The 10,817-nt window shown below is 39.8% G+C and overlaps 1 pseudogene across 1 annotated transcript; it reads right to left on the bottom strand.

Moving 5' to 3' along the window:
- Window positions 1-9,426: 9,426 nt before the first annotated feature.
- Window positions 9,427-10,330, bottom strand: LOC309866232 (histone H2B type 2-K1 pseudogene; annotated as a pseudogene). The gene has a single exon. The product of its transcript is annotated as a histone H2B type 2-K1 pseudogene (transcript).
- Window positions 10,331-10,817: the final 487 nt, after the last annotated feature.

The raw sequence follows: 10,817 nt of genomic DNA, 5'->3' as shown, positions 1-10,817 counted from the left end.
TTTAAAAAAAAAAATAAGGTTTGGATAAGAGAAGGGATCCCTAATATATTGTTTATGGAAAGGTATTTCAAGGAACACAATTAAATTCATGGTTTATGCCAATTTATGACCTGCGTGTTAATTGCTTAGCAGTGCTTGGCTACACATAAGTCCATCTGTGTCTTTCCCTGTGTAGCATTATAAATATGTAGTCTCTACACTCATTCTAGAGGCACTGATTTTCTCTGTCAAAGATCTATATACTACTCCAAGCTCCAGAAGATGCATTGGAGAAAGACCCACATTCCAAGACAAGTTAATTTCCAAGATCCAGCTCCTTAGTAATTTGGGAAAAGATTATTAACTGTAGTTGGGACCCAACTACAGTTTAACACAGGTAGTTCCTGCCTGCTACAGTCATAATTTCACCTGCATCTTCTTTTTTTTTTTTTTTTAAAGATTTTATTTATTTATTTGACAGAGAGAGATCGCAGTAGACAGAGAGGCAGGCAGAGAGAGAGGGAAGCAGGCTCCCTGCTGAGCAGAGAGCCCGATGCGGGACTCGATCCCAGGACCCTGAGATCATGACCCGAGCCGAAGGCAGTGGCCCAACCCACTGAGCCACCCAGGCGCCCTCACCTGCATCTTCTAAGAATCCTCTTAAATCAAAAACTAATGATGTACTATGCAGTGGCTAACTGAACATAATTTTTAAAAAAAGAAGAAGAAGAAGAAAAAGATGAAGGGAAGTAAAAAAAAAAATTTTAAGTGGTATGAGACCTTACAATTATATCACTCCTATCTAAATATCATTATTAAAAGATATCATTCTATACAATACTAACAGGCCTACTCTATCAGGTAGGTGCTTTTCTATCAGGAAAAGGTGCTCTGTCTTTATTTCCTAGAGCTATTCATACATAAGGGCTATGACGTAACACCTACTTTGTCATTCTGTTTTCACTTAGTGAGTATATATTGAATGTTTGGTGATTCACTGTCCTAGGTACTAGAGAAAACAAAATAAAAGAGACAGTACTTGATACAAGTACTTCGGCAAATGTTTGGAAATAGCTGGTAAAGGTGAATCTGCATATATATTCTACCCAGATGTCCTGCTTCCAGTCACATACACACAGACACACACACACAGAGACATATATCTCCTCATGTCAGTCTTACATCTGTGCCAAAAAACATGTGCAAAAATCTTAAGAGGAAGCTTGTTCATAATTGCAAAACCTACAAACAAGTCATCAACAATAGAGTCAGTAAATAAAATAGGATGTATTTGTAAAATGGAGTTTATATAACCATGAAAAAATGAATCATGACAACACATAATTGAATAAATCTCATAAACACAATAATGAAAAAAGCAAGTCATAAATGGTTACAATTTAACAATTCCATTTATATAAAGTTCACAAACAGACCCAATTAAACAATATGTCGCCCAGGAATAGATATAAACACACACACACACACACACACACACACATACACACACACACCAAACCTCTCTTAGGTGGTATCTTTTTTAAAACTACAAAGAAAAACAAGTTAACGATTAACAAGAAACTCAGAATAATCATCCTATAGGGAATGGAAGAAGCAGATGAGACCAGAGAGGGAAACAAAGAGGATTTCTGGGGGTTGTCAAAGTCCTATATCCAAGGCCTGGGTGAGTGATATGTAAGTATTTGATTTTGTAGTGGTTATTCTTTAAAGTACACGTATATATTTAACACATTCTTGTATGTATGCTACAGTTCATAAAAATATGTTTAAAAGGTATTCTGTTAAAACCTATGTTCAATATAGTATTACCAATGCTTTAACATTTTCACACAAAGTAGGAAGGACAAAAAAGTCAACTCTGCCTGAGCAGTCAGTTAAGCCTTGAAGAAGAAACTGACCTTTGAGCTGAGAACAGTTATTAAGACAGAGCTTGCGGAAAGAATTCACAAAATAGGGGCTCCTGGGTGGCTCTGTTGGTTAGGTCTCGGCTTTTGGCTCAGGTCCTGGTCTCGGGGTCCTGGGATCAAGCCCCACATCAAGCTGTCTGCTCAGTGGGGAGCCTGCTTCCCCCCTCCCCGGTCTGCCCCTCTGCCTATTTATGATCTCTGTCTGTCAAATAAATAAATAAAATCTTTTTAAAAAAATAAAATTAAATTTTAAAAGTTTACAAAAAAGGCCCATGAAGGGAATATGCCCCATTTGGGAAAATAAAGTAGCATTCCAGCTGCTTTCGAGAGACCAACGAATGTAGCTATAGCAGCAGGCAAAGGAGGATCAATAAAAATACTTTATTCCTTGTTAGAGGAGTTTGGACTCAATTCTGAGAAGTGATGAAGTTTATGCATAGCACTGCTCTGCTTATTCTAGGTGTTTAGGACAGGACTGATAGTCCCAAGTGAGACTAGAGAAGGACAGCAGACAGGAGACTCCATAAAGGTAAGGAAGGCGGAAACAAGGGAGAGAGGGAGTCTGGAGAGAGTTGAGGTACAACCAATGATATTTAGCGAATTGTTAGATGTTGAGGTGAGGAAGAGGAAGGGGATCTAAGAATCTGTCTTAGAATCTGGTTTAGAATCTGGTTTAGATCTGGAATTAAGAGGGAAGGAATTCACAAGGAAGAGCAGGGGTACTGGTGGGGAAGGCTTAGAGAGAAGGAAAATTCATGGAGAAAACACTGGCTGATCTGTTTCTTTATGTACAGTGAGGAAGAGACAGAATTTCATACCAATATGGAGTTCTTAGATTATCTCTGGTTTTATGTGTCTATGTCATTTTTGTTTACCTGGGTCAACCACAGAGTAGGGTAGCAAATCATAAAGGGATAGCATACATCTCATCAACACCAAAAGAGAAGTGGGTCTCCCACTGGGTACTAACAATGTGGTTTTTTTTTCCATAAAGTTGTAAAATTATATGGACCAAATTATGGTCCTGATTTCATGTGCACTTAATAAATGCAAAAATGTAAATAATTCTCTAGGCCTTGGAATGAGTAAATCCTTCAGTTAAGCTTTGATGGGCAATATCAACTTACTGTTTGCAATGAAACTGTTATCCATTCACTCAACTCCATCCTCCAAAAAACTACTCCGTGAAAACTCAAAGCATCTCATCCCTATTGCAAGGACTCTGAATGGCTGCCCAAACCCCTGGGTTCTTTTTTTGTGGAAGAATGGATGGAAAAAAAGAATGGCTATACCACTGGCTGCTGCATAGGTACAGGAAGGTCAAAAGGAACAAAGCAAGCAGGTGCTGAAATGGTACATAAGGCTCAAAGATATAAAGCCTCCATTCCCCCGACTGTCATCAGGACAACACAACTGGAATTAGACCTATCTTCATTTCATTCCTTGATATTTACTTTAACATTTTAGCTATATAAATAGTTTTGGGTGTAGAAAACATATCAAGATCTTGGTAAACATTTGCATACATTCTAAACACTGGCAACTGATAAACAGAACCATGAGAATGAGCAGCTATAGTGAGTGCACTGAAGTAAAATTATTTTCCCTGAGCGCCATAGGTTTCAATTTATCCAAAATGCATTCCCGAAGTGGAGTGCAAGAAGACTGAGGAACCTGGAGGGAGGAAGGGAAATTCTTTTTTTCTTAAGATTTTATTTATTTATTTGACAGACAGATCACAAGTAGTCAGAGAGGCAGGCAGGGTGGGGGACGGGGGAAGCAGGCTCCCTGCAGAGCAGAGAGCCCAATGTGGGGCTCGATTAGAGGACCCTGGGATCATGACCTGAGCTGAAGGCAGAGGCTTTTACCCACTGAGCCACCACCCAGGTGTTCCAGGAAAGGAAATTCTAATAATGAAGTTCTTGAGTGCTTTAAACACTTTTTTACACATACTTGGACACATAATCATTTCCTCACACTGTTGGAATATGAGGGCACCTACAAAACATTTACTGCTTTGCAAATTGTAACAGCACTATGCCCTCCATTGTTTTCATCAGTTGGCTTGGTTTTGGTTTGAAATCTTCAGTGCTCTACAGTACAGACGTACCAAGAAGCAACATTCCAACAGTCTCCTTCTAGGAGGTAGGGAAAGTGTGAAACAAGCAACAGAGAATACATCTGATCCACTGCCTAGGTATATATTGGGGGGGGAGGTTATCCCTCAACACAGTACTGCTCTTACAAAAGCATTAATTTATGCCTTTTAATCATCACATCAAACCTCTGTTATTGTATCATTCCTGTTTTACAGATCAAGAACTAAGCTCAAAGGTGGTTAAGTCAAAAACATGGCCAACATCACAGAGCAAGTAAGAAGGATGACTCAAACTCAGATAGTCCATGGGCATGGCAGCCATAATTACCAGGTTTCACACCCTAGGAGATGGAGTTTCACACCCATGGAGAACAGGGAAAAGTGCAGAGAAGTAAATCAGGACAGTGGGGGCAGAAGAGAATTACAGTGTACAAGGAAATATTTTTATTTAATCTAAACAATGGGTAGCAATGCAGAAGAACACTGGGAGTTGGAGGATTAATTCAGATTAAGTCTTCCAAGCCAGCAGTAGCAACTTAAAGGGCCAGACTCTCCTGTTAATAGGGCATCCAAGGAGCCCCTTGTTCACAGAACTAAATAGCGCATGGGGACAGACCAGAGACAACTAGCTTCTTGATTCAAAACTCAAGCTTCAGAGCTCAAATATATCAATAAACAGAATCAATAAACTTTCTTTCTTCGGGATAAGTAGTAGAATGCTCAATCAGGATTTTGGGAAGATTGGGTTCAAATTCCTGTTCAAGTGTCACTGACTGTGTTTTCAAGCCAAATAGCTAAATGTCTCTGAGACGCAAAATGTGGGAAAAGAAAAAAAAAAATTTTTAAAGCATCAGACTTCAGAAAACTGGTCCAAATCACTCAGTCACAGCTGAGCCTTTTTAATGGATCATAACGCCTACCTCACGGAGCTGCTAGCAATGGTGTAACAGGTGCAAAGGCAGGGAATAACTACAAAGGCTACATAAAATGATAGCACATGCCTCCACCAGAAAAGCAGGGGAGGGGAGGAGTCCTTCAAAATCCCTTCTTGGTCACTCTAGTTGAGACCCTTTGGTGAGGATCCTCTGATTGTTCCCATGGAGTATCTACTAGGTGACAACCCAGGACCAGCTTCATGGGTGTTCAATGTGTGCAGCCACACAGGGCCCTGCACTGAAAAGGGGTTAATGGGATTCAAAATTAAAGAGAATTGGGATTAACATCCTGCTATCCCTCTCTTCAAATTCTTAGCTTTTGAACAAAGAGCCCTACATTTTCATTCTGCATTGAATCCTATAAATTATATCGCAGTTCTGGTGCATGGCACTGTGCCTGACATCCAGGACACAGCAGTAAAACAGACTGGCACCCTGAAGAAGCTCCTAGCAAGCATATTACTTCAGAAGCAAATCCTCCAAAACAAAACAAAAAACACTTAGGATATTAACTTGCATATTTTATTCCTCACCCCAACCTTAGATTGATTAATTAGATAATTAACTAGTGTAAAAGTATAGCAGTTATTTATCCTCAGGACAGGCCCTGTCTTGCCTGCAGATGAAACACACACCTACCCCTATAGACTCACCTGGCCACCCTCTTCTGAAGTGAGAAAATATCTTCCTTGGGTTCTTACAGTTTCTTGAAGCACATCTACCCAGCTAAGCCATGGATAACTGAGTGCCTCAATCAGTGGTTCTTAAAGTGTGTCCCTAGTGTAGCAGTATCAGCATCACCTGGGAGCTTGTTAGAGATGCAAATTCTCAAGCCCCACTCCAGATCTCAAGTGAATCAGAAACTCAGGGTGGCACCCAAAAATCGGGTTTTAACAAGTTCTTCAGGTGATTCTGATGTATGGGCTAAAGTTTGGGAATGACTGGCTTAGATAATCAAATAGAATCACTTTGAAATTTGTTTGATATCTTTTGTTTTGTTATTTTATTTTGGCAAGGGAAAGTCTGTTAGGAAATTGAAGGGGTTGGGCTCTCCCAGCATCCACTTCTCTACCACAATCAACAGCAATTCCCAAAGATCTGTATCACTTTGTATGTTTCCTGCAAAATTCAATTTAATTCACACACTTTGTTTTTGCCTGTTCATTCAAGACACAATGCAACCTAGAGTCCCTTGTGAACAAACATTCCATTTGCACATGTCAAGTATCTGATTCATTTAGACTTACCCCAATTGCTTAATGTCTACAACAGAAGCCTCCATGATATTCTTCACTAAACAGCTGAGTTAATGCCCTTAGACAAAGGGGGGCCTGGTGTTTGGGTGAGCTCCCAAGAGTCTGACAGCCACAGAGAGAAGCTTGTTGAATGCATACATAAAAAGAGAAGAGATAGGAGGCAGAGACTCTGATCTTTATGACTTTTGATTATTCTATCAGTTAGTTAAAGCATAAATCCATCCACCAACCTAACAAAATACTATTTTACTTCCTTTTACTCCATATTTTATCTTTTATGGACAATAAAACATAAAAACCTTACAAAGGTTATGTTCTCATCAATTTTTTGCAGTAAATGACAATAAATTAAGTGGAGGTTACTGCAGGAGCAACATAGGTGTCAGCTTGAAACTTTCTGGAAAAACAATCCTCCCCTCCCACCACTGGCATTCACGGCTGCTAGTCAAAGACGTCATTAAAATTAAAGCCCAGGGGCGCCTGGGTGGCTCAGTGGGTTAAGCCGCTGCCTTCGGCTCAGGTCATGATCTCAGGGTCCTGGGATCGAGTCCCACATCGGGCTCTCTGCTCGGCAGGGGGCCTGCTTCCCTTCCCCTCTCTCTGTGATCTCTTCCCTTCCTCTCTCCTACTGTGATCTCTCTCCTCTGTCAAATAAATAAAATCTTTAAAAAAATTAAATTAAAGCCCAATTTTAATGGTACTGCCATTCTATTTCTCTAAGTAGTCTGCATCTAGCCTTTTTTCTTGTTTCTTGAAAATATGCTATGGGGATAGCAAAACAGCAGATAAAAAGGAATGTAAAAACATGAAAACTTAAATATTTGTCAGGTATGAGATAGAAGAGCTACATTCTGCTGAATCACGTCGAGTCCAATGTCCTGTAGTTCTCACTGTGATAGTTTCCCAAATCTCCATAACACTAAATAAAGTTCCCAGATATATAAATCAAATTTCTTTTTTATTTACATAAAAGTCATTCAAGCAATATTTGCCAAAAGTTCCATTACATGAGTTAGTATTAAGCACTTACAACATCACCTGAACCACAGTAAGGGCTCAACAAGTATTCACTATTATTCTTGTTCATTTATATGCCATAACATGGTATTATAGACTAGGCACATACAATGACAAGCAAAACAGATGTGGCTCCCCTGCTCCCATGAAGCTCAGGCTAGTGGCAGAGACAAATCAATCAGATAGTCACACAAATAAATATGTTACAAACTGTTATAATTAAGATATACTCTATTTGGGGTGGGGTACTAAGAAAAGCCCAGGGTACTTTTATATCATTATATGATTTTAAAACCTCTTGGATATATAATTTGGATCAAATCATGACACTTTCCCAGATGTTTTTCAAGATCCTTCTATATTACTATGCAAATTCCAAATGTAAAGCAGCCAAAAAGATTTCCAAACAAATATTTGTATTTCATTACTGAACTACTCAATTCCAGAAATGTTTCTCCAATTTTACAGATAAGAACCTATTTTTTTATACTGTTATAACATTTCCAAATACAGAAACTGGAATATCTCAAGAAACAAGCCACATACATTCAACAAATGTATGAATTTTCTCAGAACTTCATGAATTAAAATTAATTCATAATTAAATTATAAGCCAATTTAAAGCTAGGTTTAGCTTTAAGTATGCAAACTACCTTCTTGAACTTTGACTGTTTCTAACTAACATGAATTACTTTATTAAAAATAGTTTTTATTCTCCTTTTAAGCTATGAAATAGGCTTTCTGGTGACTTCACTGAGAACCAAGAGCAAGAAAGAAAATACATAACTACAGAATGTGGAAACCCATTCTCAAATAGAATCTGTTTATGGAGAGAACTGGGGAAATTCAAAAAGTCCCACAGACATCTCCACAGGCAGGGTCACAATGAAGTGTGTTAGATCAGGAGAAAAATCCCTTTCCTCCAGCTTCTTTAAAACACAGAAGGAAGTGGGCTCTGGGTTCAGGGTCCCATGTGTGTATTCCAGCTCTAACTCTCTGTGTCTGAACTTGGGGCAAGTTGCTCAACCTTTTTAAGTTTCAGTCTCTTTTCTGTGAAAAGAGTACCTCCCTCATAAGGAAGCATAGGATTAGATCAAAGAATGTTTGCAAATGTTTCTTAGCATAATGCTGAAACAAAGTGAGCACTAGTTAGCAATAGTTCAAACCTCTCAAAATTCTGCTGCCTAATGAGATAAGACCTAGAATTCTAACTAGTATAATGAAACAAACTAGGACCTGGAAACCCAGTTTCCACTACCTGTGAACTCCATTTGAGCACAACACGCCACCTCCTAGGATTCCTCACTGGAGCAGAGGGTAGTTACTCCTGGACATTTCCTCTGAGCCTTTAGGGGCCTCTACAACCAGACCACCTCACATGTTCAGCCCTAGCCCATGCCACACGGAACAATTTATTACCAGAGTAGAAACTGCAGGGGCACCTGAGTGGCTCAATGGGTCAAGCCTCTGCCTTTGGCTCAGGTTGTGATCTCAGGGTCCTAGGATGGAGCCCCACATCAGGCTCTCTGCTCAACAGGGAGCCTGCTTCCCCTTCTCTCTCTGCCTGCCTCTCTGCCTACTTGTGATCACTCTCTCTGTCAAAACAAACAGACAAAACAAAACAAACAAAAAAAACAGAGTAGAAACTGTGGCTAAACCAACAGGTCGGGCAGAACTTTGCCCTCCTTAGCTATCTCAACAGGCACAATATCTATATGCAATAGCAATCAATTCCAGTGTGCTAAGAACTTTAAGCCACTTATGGGGAAAAAAAAAATCTCTAGACAGTTACCCATTCATTCATCCATTTAAAACACTTGTTAACTGCATGCTGAGTGCCAAGTTCCATGCTATGATGCCAGAGACTCAATCTCTATCATCAAGGTGTTCACAGTCTTGGAGGAGAAAGATGCTTAATAGAAATTTTCAATATAATGTAGTCAGTATAGTGAAAAGGCTGCACACAAGATCTTAAAATGTTTTTCCTTTCAGGGTATATCTTGGAAAGTGAAATATCCAACTTTTATTTATTTATTTATTTATTTATTTAAATTATATTTTATTATTTTATTATCTTATTTTTTATTATTTTATTTTATGTATTTATTTGACAGACAAAAATCACAAGTAGACAGAGAGGCAGGCAGAGAGAGAGGAGGAAGCAGGCTCCCCGCTGAGAAGAGAGCCTGACTCAGGGCTCAATCCCAATCATAACCTGAGCCGAAGGCAGAGGCTTTAACCCACTGAGACACCCAGGCGCCCCTATCCACGTTTTTTAAAGAGATTTTATTTATTTGACAGAGAGAGAGAACACATGCGAGACTGGGGAGAGAGACAGAAGGAGAGGGAAAGAATCTCCAACTGACTCTGTACTGAATAGAGTCTAATGTTGGGCTCAATCTCACAACCCAAGATCATGAACGAAGCTGAAACCAAGAGTCAGATGCCTGACTGAGCCACCCAGGGACCCCAAAATATTCAACATTTATTTTATTTTACTTTGTTTAATATTCAACATTTAAAGAAAAAAACACCCTTCCAAAATAACTACTATATTATCACCTTTGATTAGCTAATAAATTATTTGTAAAACAAACAAACAAAACATAAAATGAAGAAAAACGAAAAATATTACCTATAAAAATACTATCTGAAGTAACTACTGTTAACATTTAAGCTTCATGGTCTCCTGGATTTTTTTTTTTTTTTCCCCACGGGAGCAGTTCACTCTTTATTAAACGCTCGGCCCCGGGTCACTTGGAGCTGGTGTACTTGGTGATGGCCTTGGTGCCCTCAGACACAGCGTGCTTGGCCAGCTCCCCGGGCAGCAGCAGGCGCACGGCCGTCTGGACTTCCCGGAAGGTCAGTGTGGTTCGGCCCGAGTACTGGGCCAGCCGGGCAGCCTCGCCAGCCAGACGTTCGAACACATCATTCACAAACGAGTTCATGATGCTCATGGCCTTGGAAGAGATGCCAATGTCTGGGTGCACCTGCTTCAGCACCTTGTAGATATGCACTGAGTAGGTTTCCTTGCGCCGGCCTCGCCTTCTGGACTTCTTATCACCATGGCCCCTTCGGCCCCCCCGGCTGCGGCTGCTGGCCATGCTCCGAGCTCATCCTGCAGCTCCTCCTGGATTTTAAATTAATATATCTGTTTCTAAACAAGATATGAGATCATTTTATTTTAGATTTTTTTTAATTTATTTATTTGACAGAGAGAGAAAGATCATAAGTAGGCAGAGAGGCAGGCAGAGGGGGAAAGGAAGCAGGCTCCCAGCCGAGCTGAGAGCCCAATGCAGGGCTAGATCCCAGGATCCTGAAACCATGACCTGAGCTGAAGGCAGAGGCCTAACCCACTGAGCCATTTTATACAGAGTATGAAAACCTGAGTTTTTTAAAACTTAGCAACAAATATATATATAAACATATTTCTGGAGTATTAAATGCAACTCTAATTTATTAAGTGATTATACAGTATTTTTAAAAGATTTTATATATTTATTTGAGAGAGAGAGAGAGAGAGCATGATGGGGGTAGGGGCAGAGGGAGAAGCAGATTCGCTACTGAGCAGAAAGCTCAATGTGGGACTCGATCCTGGGACTCC

This window comes from Mustela nivalis (genome assembly GCF_964662115.1).
Source record: "Mustela nivalis genome assembly, chromosome: 6".
Taxonomy (NCBI): Eukaryota; Metazoa; Chordata; class Mammalia; order Carnivora; family Mustelidae; genus Mustela; species Mustela nivalis.
The sequence above is the reverse complement of the archived record's forward strand: the minus strand, read 5'-3'. Positions and strand labels throughout refer to the sequence as shown.